Source organism: Crocuta crocuta, unplaced genomic scaffold, assembly GCF_008692635.1.
Source record: "Crocuta crocuta isolate KB4526 unplaced genomic scaffold, BGI_CrCroc_1.0 scaffold479, whole genome shotgun sequence".
NCBI lineage: Eukaryota > Metazoa > Chordata > Mammalia > Carnivora > Hyaenidae > Crocuta > Crocuta crocuta.
In genome coordinates, this window is record NW_027531875.1 from 1,947,114 (window position 1) to 1,957,079 (window position 9,966).

The window sequence follows — 9,966 nt, forward strand, 5'->3', positions numbered from 1 at the left end:
TGAAGAGTGGAACAGTCTCAAAAGACTTAGTGATCTGTGTAAGTAAAAAATCTTTAAGTATTTTTAACAAAAGTTCATTGTACTTTTACTCCCAATTTAAGACTCAGAATCTCTTTAATGAGGGAGAATGAGTTAATATGAGAAATGATTCTGATATGATTGCTGAAATCATTCTAAGTTTTCCTTTTGGTTTTTCCCAAATAATCATTTAACAGTGTGACTGTCTACTGGGGAACATAGTGATATGGGAAACAAGAGAAATCATAATTGTATGGGATTACTGGACATCAACTCATAACTTGAACTAATTCCTGAAAACGTAAAAGTCATTGAGGTCCATCCATTAGAAATTTTCAGAAATCAGATTAATGGAGTTTGGGCTTAGATCTGTTTCCCAGTAGACACATTGGTGAACAGATATATTCAGTCCCAAGTGTATCTGTACATATTCTCCCCAATCCATAAAGTGAGGATTATTATGATATGAAAGACCAAGTAAAAGTCCCTAAAATTGTCTCGATATACCAAAATGAAAGTACTCCTCCATTTCTGGAGAGATTAAAGAGTTTAGTCCTATCATAAATAATTTTCAAGGATGACAAGTCCTAGCAAATTTTGAACTCTTATAATTTTAAACTTAACATATATATCTAAGACTAATGTGAATATAATTTTATGCAGTGTGGAGTATATATGCATGAATATTTACTTCTTGTGTACAGTTACCCAGTTTTTCCAACAGAATGTGTTGAAAATACTATTCTTTTTCTACTGAATGCCTTTGATTTTTTTCAAAAGTCAATTTTTCAACATCAAAATATGGCTATTTCTGAAGTCTCTATTTTATTAGAGTGATTGATTTTACTTTTAAGAATAGTTTTTGGTGTACAGAAAAATGGAGAAGGTAGTAGAGTACACATACTCTGTCTTACTCAGTTTACTTAATTATTCACATCTTATGTTGGTGGCATTTCTTAAAATTAATGAACCAATATTGATATTGATACATTATTATTGACTCAAATCCATAGTTTATTGTAATTTTCTTGTTTTTACTTACAGTCTTTTTCTATTCTAAGATCACCTCCAGGATATGACATTACCTTATGTTATCATGTCTCCATAGACTCCTCTTAAGTGTGACAATTTCTGACTTTTCTTGTTTTTTGATGGTCTTGAAAGTCTTGAGTAATACTGGCCTAGTATTTTGCAAGATGCTCCTATATTGTTATTTATATGGTGTTTTTCTCATGATTAGATTGGCATTATAGGATTTTAGGAGAAACAGCAGAGAGGTGAAGTAATATTTTCAACTCATCATATCAAGGGTGCATACTATTAATAATCTACACTGTAGATATTTATCACCTGGCTGAAGTAGTGTTTGTCGGACTTCTACTCTATAAAGCTAGACTTTGATAATTTCCACATGGTACTTGTGTGAAAGAAGTCAGTGTGCACAGCCTAGAATTAAAGAGTGGGTGTTTATATCCTCCGCATAGAGTATCTACATAAATTATTTGCAATTCTTCTGGATTACAGCTTTTTTTCTTCTCTCCCATTAATTAATTTATTCAATTATATATGCACATCAGTATCAACACATGGATATTCATGTTATGCTTTGAGGTTTAAACCTACTTCATTTTGGTGCTCAAACTGTCCCAACTCTGGTCACTGGGAACTCTTTCAGGGGGCTTCTGTGTCCCTGTGTTTTATGTCCATCAATGCATTTTTTGGAGATCAATGTATTTTTTAAGTTCTTAATTTATTAATCTTCTCATGAAAAATCTGCATAATTACCAGAGATAGTCACGGCAGAATCTTTACTCTTTCTGTTGTCTAATTTCTAGCTCACTTTTTGCCAGCACCAACATTGGTTGGCTTTTGCAGTCCTCCTGACTTTCTTCATTCTGTTCTTGGATCCCTAATGCTGATTTTTTGACATCTTTTCCTTCTCATACAGACCCTGTCTTGCAAGTCTATATTTGGGTGCATTTTTCTTTGCATAATCCAAGGAATCATACAACATGTCAAAGTCAGTTGTCTTATCACCAAAATGGTTCTGAATCCAAATATAAAGGTGACATCTTATGTAGTCTTGTACACTTTGGCTAATTTTTCCTGAATTACTCTCTTAGGTACTGTTGCCTTTCTGGAGTGAAGAACACCAATGACTGTCTGTTTCTGCTGATGTAGTAGGGTGGTCATGAACTTCCTGTATAGCTACTGTATCATTCATACTGGTGGTCAAGTTTATAGCAGCCAGAGAGGACAAGATCAATGTATTGTTCAGTATCTTTATTATGGAGGGTATGATCTTGCCCCATTTAATATGACAAATCATTACATTTTTAATTTTGATATCCATATTTTATCTGTTTTATAATTTCTCTTTTCATTATTGCTTTTCTCATGGCATTGTATGATTTCTTAGAGATCCTTTTTAAATCTTTTTTTTAAAACATGTTAGCTTATCGTCAACAGCCACATTATGGAAAGAGCCCAAATATCCATTAAATGATGAATGGATAAAGAAGTACTCTCTCTCTCTCTCTCTCTCTCTCTATATATATATATATAAAACATATATACATATACATATATATATAAAACATATATACATATACATACATACATATACATATATATATATACATATATATGTAATGGAGAATTACTCAGCCATAAAAAGATGAAATCTTGCCATTTGCAGCAATGTGGATGGAGCTAGAGTATATTATGCTAAGCAAAATCAGTCAAAGGCAAATACCATATGATTTCACTCATATGTGGAATTTAAGAAAGAAAAAACATAAACATGAGGATGGGGGAGGGAGAGAGGCAAACCAAGAAACATACTCTTAACTATAGAGAACAAAGTAAGGGTTATAACAAGGGTGGGGGTGGGGGGACGGGTTAAATGGGTGACGGGTAATAGGGAGGACAACTGTGATGAGCACTGGGTGTTGTATATAATCTTGAATCACTAGATTCTACACCTGCAATTTTACTAGCTGTTATGTTAACTAGCTGTAATGTAATGTAATGTAAATAAAAACTTGGAGAAAAAAGAAAGAAAAAAGAGAAAAAAAGAAAGAAAAAAAAAGAAAAAAACATGTTAGTATTTTATTCATTCCATATTGGTCAATGGAAGTTAATTATTTGGGTTACTGTTCCTGCTTTTTTATGGGTTCATTTCTTGATCTTGTTTTAAATCTTTTAAGATAAGCTCATTGTCATCTTATTTATTCTATAGTTTTGTCTTTCATTTGTGTGTCTTTACAACTTGCTTCCTACAGAGTTCAAGAAACTTCACAAGTCCTTAGTCAGTTTCAATAATATTTCTTTGGCTGTATATTCCAGTACTGAGTGTATAAATTTTGAACCCTGATTATAAAATTCATATGTTTCAGATTTAAGGCTTCAATTTCTCTCAAAGAAGTAGTTTTTAAAACACAAAGTCATAGGCAGGTGACAAACTTCATTGCCATCACTGTAGCTAAAGGTGAGTTGAGGATGTTGGTTGATTTACTAATTTATTTTTAAGTTGTGGAGTAGCACTTCAAAGTTTGAGGAATGTCACACCCATTTCTCTTAAGTGAAGACATAAAGTCATTCCATGGTCTCAGTAGATCAGATTCCAAGGTTTGGAGTATCCGTGTTCTTCTTAGGATGTCAGTTTGCTCTTTCCTCTGTAGTTTTGAGTTCCTTCTCTATTCCTAGCACTTGTTATTTCACTTTATTTTTAACTGAAAGAGTCTGATTGCATTTTTGATGTTTGGCTTTTGATATATTTTAAGCCCAAGACTTCTTTATAGATCTCTTGCCTGACACCTTAGCAAGCTCATTTAAAAGTCCACAGGCTCCCTCCTTTGGTTCTGGTGGAAGGTTCAAACCCCATAAAATCCAGGACAATGACTGGGGGACTCTAAACCTGAAACTGCCCTCTAATCACTATAAAACACCAAGCCATTTGTTTCACCTTGCTCTATTAAGCCATTTCTGTACATTAGTGTAGGTCTGCCTTGCTCCTCCCAAGAAAACCTTATAATGTGAATAATAAATGTTCTTATATCTCTTAGTACTTGGGTAGCAATATCTATTTTAATATTTGAACTGAATTCTGGATTAGGGGTTGATCTTGCCTTCCTTTGGGCAACCACAAGGCACTAACCCAGGTGTAGCATAGGAAAAAATTTTATATTAATTTATATTGTGACAGGGTCCCAAAGGTCATCTCACTATTTTTTGGATATCAATGTACAAATATTTTCAATTTCAGTAGTTAATTTTAGAAGGTAAAATAAACAGTGAAGTATACTGCATTTCATCCATTATGTTGATAAAGGGGGAAAAAAGGTAATATACGGCACAGAGCTAACATTGTAAAATGAGTAGTCTCTTACAGTGTTGATGGGATACTAAATTAGTACCCTCCTGGAGCGAATTTGTTAATATTTGAAAGAAGATTTCATAATGAGAAACACAGAAGGGGCTGGAGAAAAATGCCTACTACTAGACAAAGGGAAGGAAGTCACTAAGCACCCAAATATTTTTAAGCTTCTCTAACTCTGAAAATAAACTTTAAAAATGATAAAATCAAAAAAATATATAAAATCAAAGTAACACTATTTAGGCACATGCCACATGCTAAACATGTATGTCATAATTAGGTCTAATATTGTATAATTTAAAACTTATTTTAAACTTACCTCCCACCTCCAAACACACAGGCACACAGATACACACACACAGACACACACACACACACACGCGCGCGCGCGCGTGGAGGGGTGCAGTGTGGATTCTGGATTCATCATTTTTTTTTCTTAAAAAGGGTATTGAAATAATATATAATAGTAAAGAAATAGCCTTGGTGCACCGGGGTGGCTCAGTGCATTAAGCATCTAACTCTTGATTTCACCTTTGGTCATGATTTCATGGCTGAGTTCAAGCCCTATGTCGGGTTCCATGCTGATAGCACAGAGTCTGCTTGGAATTCTCTCCTTTCTCTCTCTCTGCCCCTCCCCCCACTCATTCTGTCTATATCAAAACAAATAAACTTAAAGCAAGAAATAGCCTCAACATCAATTTTTTTTTTTTTAGTTTTGTACTTCAGCCTTAGAATTATAAAGCTAATCAAGGAAATAAATTTACACTCAGTCCATGTGACAATACCATCCAAAAGCAGCCAATAATTTTATTTTGTCCACTATAATTTCCATACTGAAGGTAGTGATATAAGATTTTCTTTATTAATTTCAAGGTTTTTTTTAAGAAATGGAATTGCATATTCTTACTTTAATAAAGTTGTGTTGCTAGCCAGCTTCTCTGGGAAATAGGTTGTGCTATAAAGATTTGTATGCAAGAAGTTTGTTGTTTTCAGGAATAACATCTGTGAGAGAATTACACACACACACACACACACACACACGACTGGACATGGTGTTAATAAGAACTGCATGCCATTGCAGTAAAAACTAGTCAATCTCACTAGAGTAAAGATGAGTCTCCTTCAGAGTTGTCATGAATGGAGGAAAAAAGAGTGAGCCTTTGAACAGTTCCTCGCCTCAACCCACCTTACCACCACTGACCAGTCATTGGACATGGACTACTTTCCCTGAAGGACACATAATCTTGGTGAGGTGGCTCTCTAAAAGTTAGTGCAATTTCTTCAGAGAGACTCAGCTGCAAGACAGCTTTCAACAGCTGGAGAGAGAAGTGCTTTAGTCTGAAGGTGGTTGAGGATTGCTGAGCCATGTGGTCTTTTTGCAATACTTTAAGTTTAATATGTTGGAGTTAGAGATATTTGGACTCATTCCAAGTTCAGTATAAAAGTACTCAAAGCTTTATCAGACTTATAATACTCCTTGGATCTCAGCTAATCCTTATTGGGGAAAAAAAAGAGATAAAACAATTTTACAGCTGCATAGGCTTTGAAATGCCTTAAAAGTGATGAGAACAATGTGCAAAGTTCCCCACAATAAAGCCTTTTGCCAACTGAGTTTGTATCTTGATTTTGCTGAGAAAAGATGCCTGGCAGTATACGGGGATGGTTTCTTTAGAAAAAGGTCACATTAGAAGCAATGCACTTGTTGTATGTGTATTAGTGACAAATCTATATCCTGAACCTAGAGAAACAAAATATTATATTTTGAACAGGGAAGATAGCAAGTGAGTGAAATCTGTTAACAGAATAGAGAACTGCCTTCTTCCATGCTCCATAACGAAAATTGGTCACATACTTATTTTGTAATCATAACCATATCATATCTAACATGTTTGGTGTAATGTCAGGTACTTATAAATAAGGAACAAAGTGATAATTTTACTTCTAAAGAATGTTTTCATGGGAAATCAATATTTATTTATTTATTTATTTTTTTAATGTTTTATTTATTTTTGAGAGAGAGAGAGAGAGACAGCGTGAGCAGGGGAGGGTCAGAGAGACAGGGAGACACAGAATCTGAAACAGGCTCCAGGCTCTGAGCTGGCTGTCAGCACAGAGCCCGACGTGGGGCTCGAATCCATGAACCGTGAGATCATGACCTGAGCCGAAGTCGGACACTTCACCGACTGAGCCATCCAGGCGCCCCAAGGGAAATCAATATTTATAAACAAGAGCTTTATTTGTATTTTCTTTTTTAAAAATGTAGTATATAGTTGAGAAAGACACAATTTCAGGGTAACAAGATAATATAACCATCTAATAAAATTAACGATTTAATTTCTGCTGCATTCTCTGAAAATAAAATTTTTGTATTTTAATGTGTGGGCTGATTCTCATGCCTCTTCTAATGAAAATATAAAATGTTTTATTGTGATTTTGCACTACCCAGGATAGAGAAACTTTATGACTTCATATTTCATTTTATTTTATTATCCTCTACTCAGAAATATCCAGTGACCTATGCTTGGCAGTTTGTGTGAAATGTATGCATCAAAAATTGGAACATTAGGAAGTTTATGTAACATCAGTCCATCTTAGTCACCAATATATAGAAAAAACTAAACTGCATCCTGTCACAGCTGCCTTATATTTTGGTAAAGATGGGATCATCAAGTTAAGCAGAACTGTTTGTGTTTATATAAAACAATTTAGGGAGGTAAAACAATAGTCACAAGGTGCTCACATAAAACAAATGAATGTAAATGTGTTTAATAAAGTGGTGCAAGTTTAGTTCACTCTGAATATAATAGCACTTTAAAAATAAAGTTAAAATAAGAATTAGTTTATCTTCTCACAAGTAAGGAGATAGAAAATAAATAGTATAAAAATACAATAAAAACAGAATACACATGTGTTTTAAATCTTGCTTTTGATCTTGTATTAATAATTTACATTAAAAGTGAATAAAGAAAAAAAGGATCAGAGGAATTTTAAAGTGCATCATCTCTTAGGATTTAACTCCTTGTTTTTAAAAAAAGAAAGCATTACTATATATTAGAAGCTATTACATACCAGAATAAATACATTAGAAACAATCTTTGCAGTTCCTGGTTATATATGAAACATTTATTTATAAGCTGATTTAAGAAGGCATCACTGAGAAATTATTGAGTATTTTCTGTGTGTTAGATTCTGTGCTGTTTGAAAAAAAAGTCATTATCTCTACCAATGTGTTTTTGCTTATATGCATATCACATATTAACTTATGTCAGTTTACGGATACGTGTGTACTCAAACACACATATGCACACACACACTTTATTTTTTTATTGTACCTGAAGTCAAATATACTTCTTACATGAAATGAAATATCTGAAGGCCAAATGAGTTAGACTTTGGCAGATTTAAAGTGATACCACACCATATGCAAGACTGCTTTATATAACACAAAACATTATATTATTTGTTCCTCTTAATCTCACCTACTGTTGGATCCTCTGACTTGCCCATTTTGGATTATGGTACTGATAGCTTTAATCTCCTATTAAACTTTCCTACATGTTTCTCTGACATCCTTGCTCCAATTTTCTTATAAGAACTCATGTTTTTCTTTACCTGCCACTTTTTCATTCCCTATGGCTGAAAGTCACAATGGCATACCCTTCACCTGCCATAGGAATAAGATATGTGACTTAGACTTGTGGCAGTAAATTGCAATGATCTGATTTTGCCAGATCATACAGCTAAGCTCATATCAATCAAGTAGACAACTTATCATCTTGGCCACAGTATTAGGCTCAGGATTGACCATATCAATGAAGTAGTCCAATGAGAAACTTCAATGTATTTGATGTATAGTCACTGATAAGGATATGATATTTTAAGTTCTTGACTCATTAAGCCATTGGAATGTATTTTGGTGTTGCAAACTGGGGTCATTTCCCCAGGTATTGAGAATCTCTTAGAGAATAAAGTCAACAAACAGGCAAACAAATCTACAGAAAAGATAAAGAACTGATACTTTCTTATGAACTATTGTATCCAAGCATGATAGTTCTGTTATATGGTCCAAAAAAGCCACACTCTCTTTTACTCATAAAAAAGTTTGAGTTCAGTTTTAATCCCTTGCAATGGGAAAATGATTCCTAATGAATAAACTGTACATCAAGAGAATACTTCTGGACTAGGAAATAGGCTAATCTTTTTAAGAGGTTACCAAAAATAGAGCAGACAATGATAACATTTAGAACATTACTTCTATGATATTTATAGGACATCATGATCAAAATGTATTCACATAATAGTATCCAATATTGTGATAATTTACAAGAGTGAGAAGCTAAGTTTGAGTAGAGAGAGTCCACTGGTCTAAACAACTTTTACAAATCTTGTAAAATGTAAATCAGATTATACTGTTTCTCTTCTCAAAATACTGTAAAGCAAAACTAAAGACTTTCTAGGCTTCCATCCACCTTTCTTCTCTGCTTTATTATAACCCTGACCTCATAATCTGCACCCTACCTCTTTCTTACTCTGCTCAAGACACATTGGTCTCCTTACTATTTCTGTAACTCATCAGAAACAAAACCAAAATTTTAAAAAACATGCCTAGAGTCTTTATCCTCGTTATTCTTCTCTTTCTAGAATGCTTTTCTTATAGATATCACATGACTGACTTCTTAATTATATTTGAGAATTTTACTAAAATAGTAATTTTAAAGTCTTTCTTGACCATTCAAATTAAATATAATATGATCACATTTTCTAACTTTTTCTGATTTATCCCCCAGCACGTATCACCATATAATACTTCATTTAAATTAATATGCATATTGTTTATTGTCTGTCCTTCCCTGGAAGTATATATTATAAGGATCAAGTGGTTGGTATCAAAAAGGGCAAGTTTGTGAAACCTGGGATGGTGGTGCTGGTCCTAGCAAAAACCTACTTTCAAGGCAAAGTGGTCCTTGTGAGGAACATTCATGATTGCCACCTCAAGCCACCTCTATAGCCTTGCTCTTGTGACTGGAATTGACTGCTATCCCAGCAAAGTGACAGCTACCATAGACAGGAAGAGGTCAAAGATCAAATCTTTTGTGAAAGTTTATAACTACAATCACCTCATGCCCACAAGGCACCCTGTAGATATCCTCTTGGACAAAACTGTCAGTAATAAGGAAGCATTCAGAAACTCTGCTCTTAAATGTAAAGCTTTATGGGAGGCCAAGGTTAAGTTCAAGGAGATGTACAAGACCGGCAAGAACAAATGGTTCTTCCAGAAGCTGCAGTTTTAGCTCTGTTTTGTTTCAGTCATTACAAAATAAAGAAAAGAATGCTTTAAAAAGTATATATTATATAACTGTTGCTGTGTAAGCTTACTTTTTTCTTTCCTTGTTTTTTAAATAAGCGTATCCTCAGTGCCTGAATGAGTGGTTTAATAAAATAAGTGGCCAAAAAACATTTGCGAAATAATGAATGAAAATGATATTTGATACCAGAATTCAGCATTCAATACCTGTTGTATCACTTATGGAATGGTGGTATTATAAAATTAATTTGTCTCTGTGACTTTA

At 33.8% G+C, this 9,966-nt stretch overlaps 2 pseudogenes; one reads left to right on the forward strand and one right to left on the reverse strand.

Annotated features, from left to right (window-relative positions):
• Positions 1-1,854: 1,854 nt before the first annotated feature.
• Positions 1,855-2,242, reverse strand: LOC144238993 (small ribosomal subunit protein eS24 pseudogene; annotated as a pseudogene).
• Positions 2,243-9,218: 6,976 nt separating this feature from the next.
• Positions 9,219-9,687, forward strand: LOC144238985 (large ribosomal subunit protein eL27 pseudogene; annotated as a pseudogene).
• The last annotated feature ends 279 nt before the right edge of the window (positions 9,688-9,966 follow it).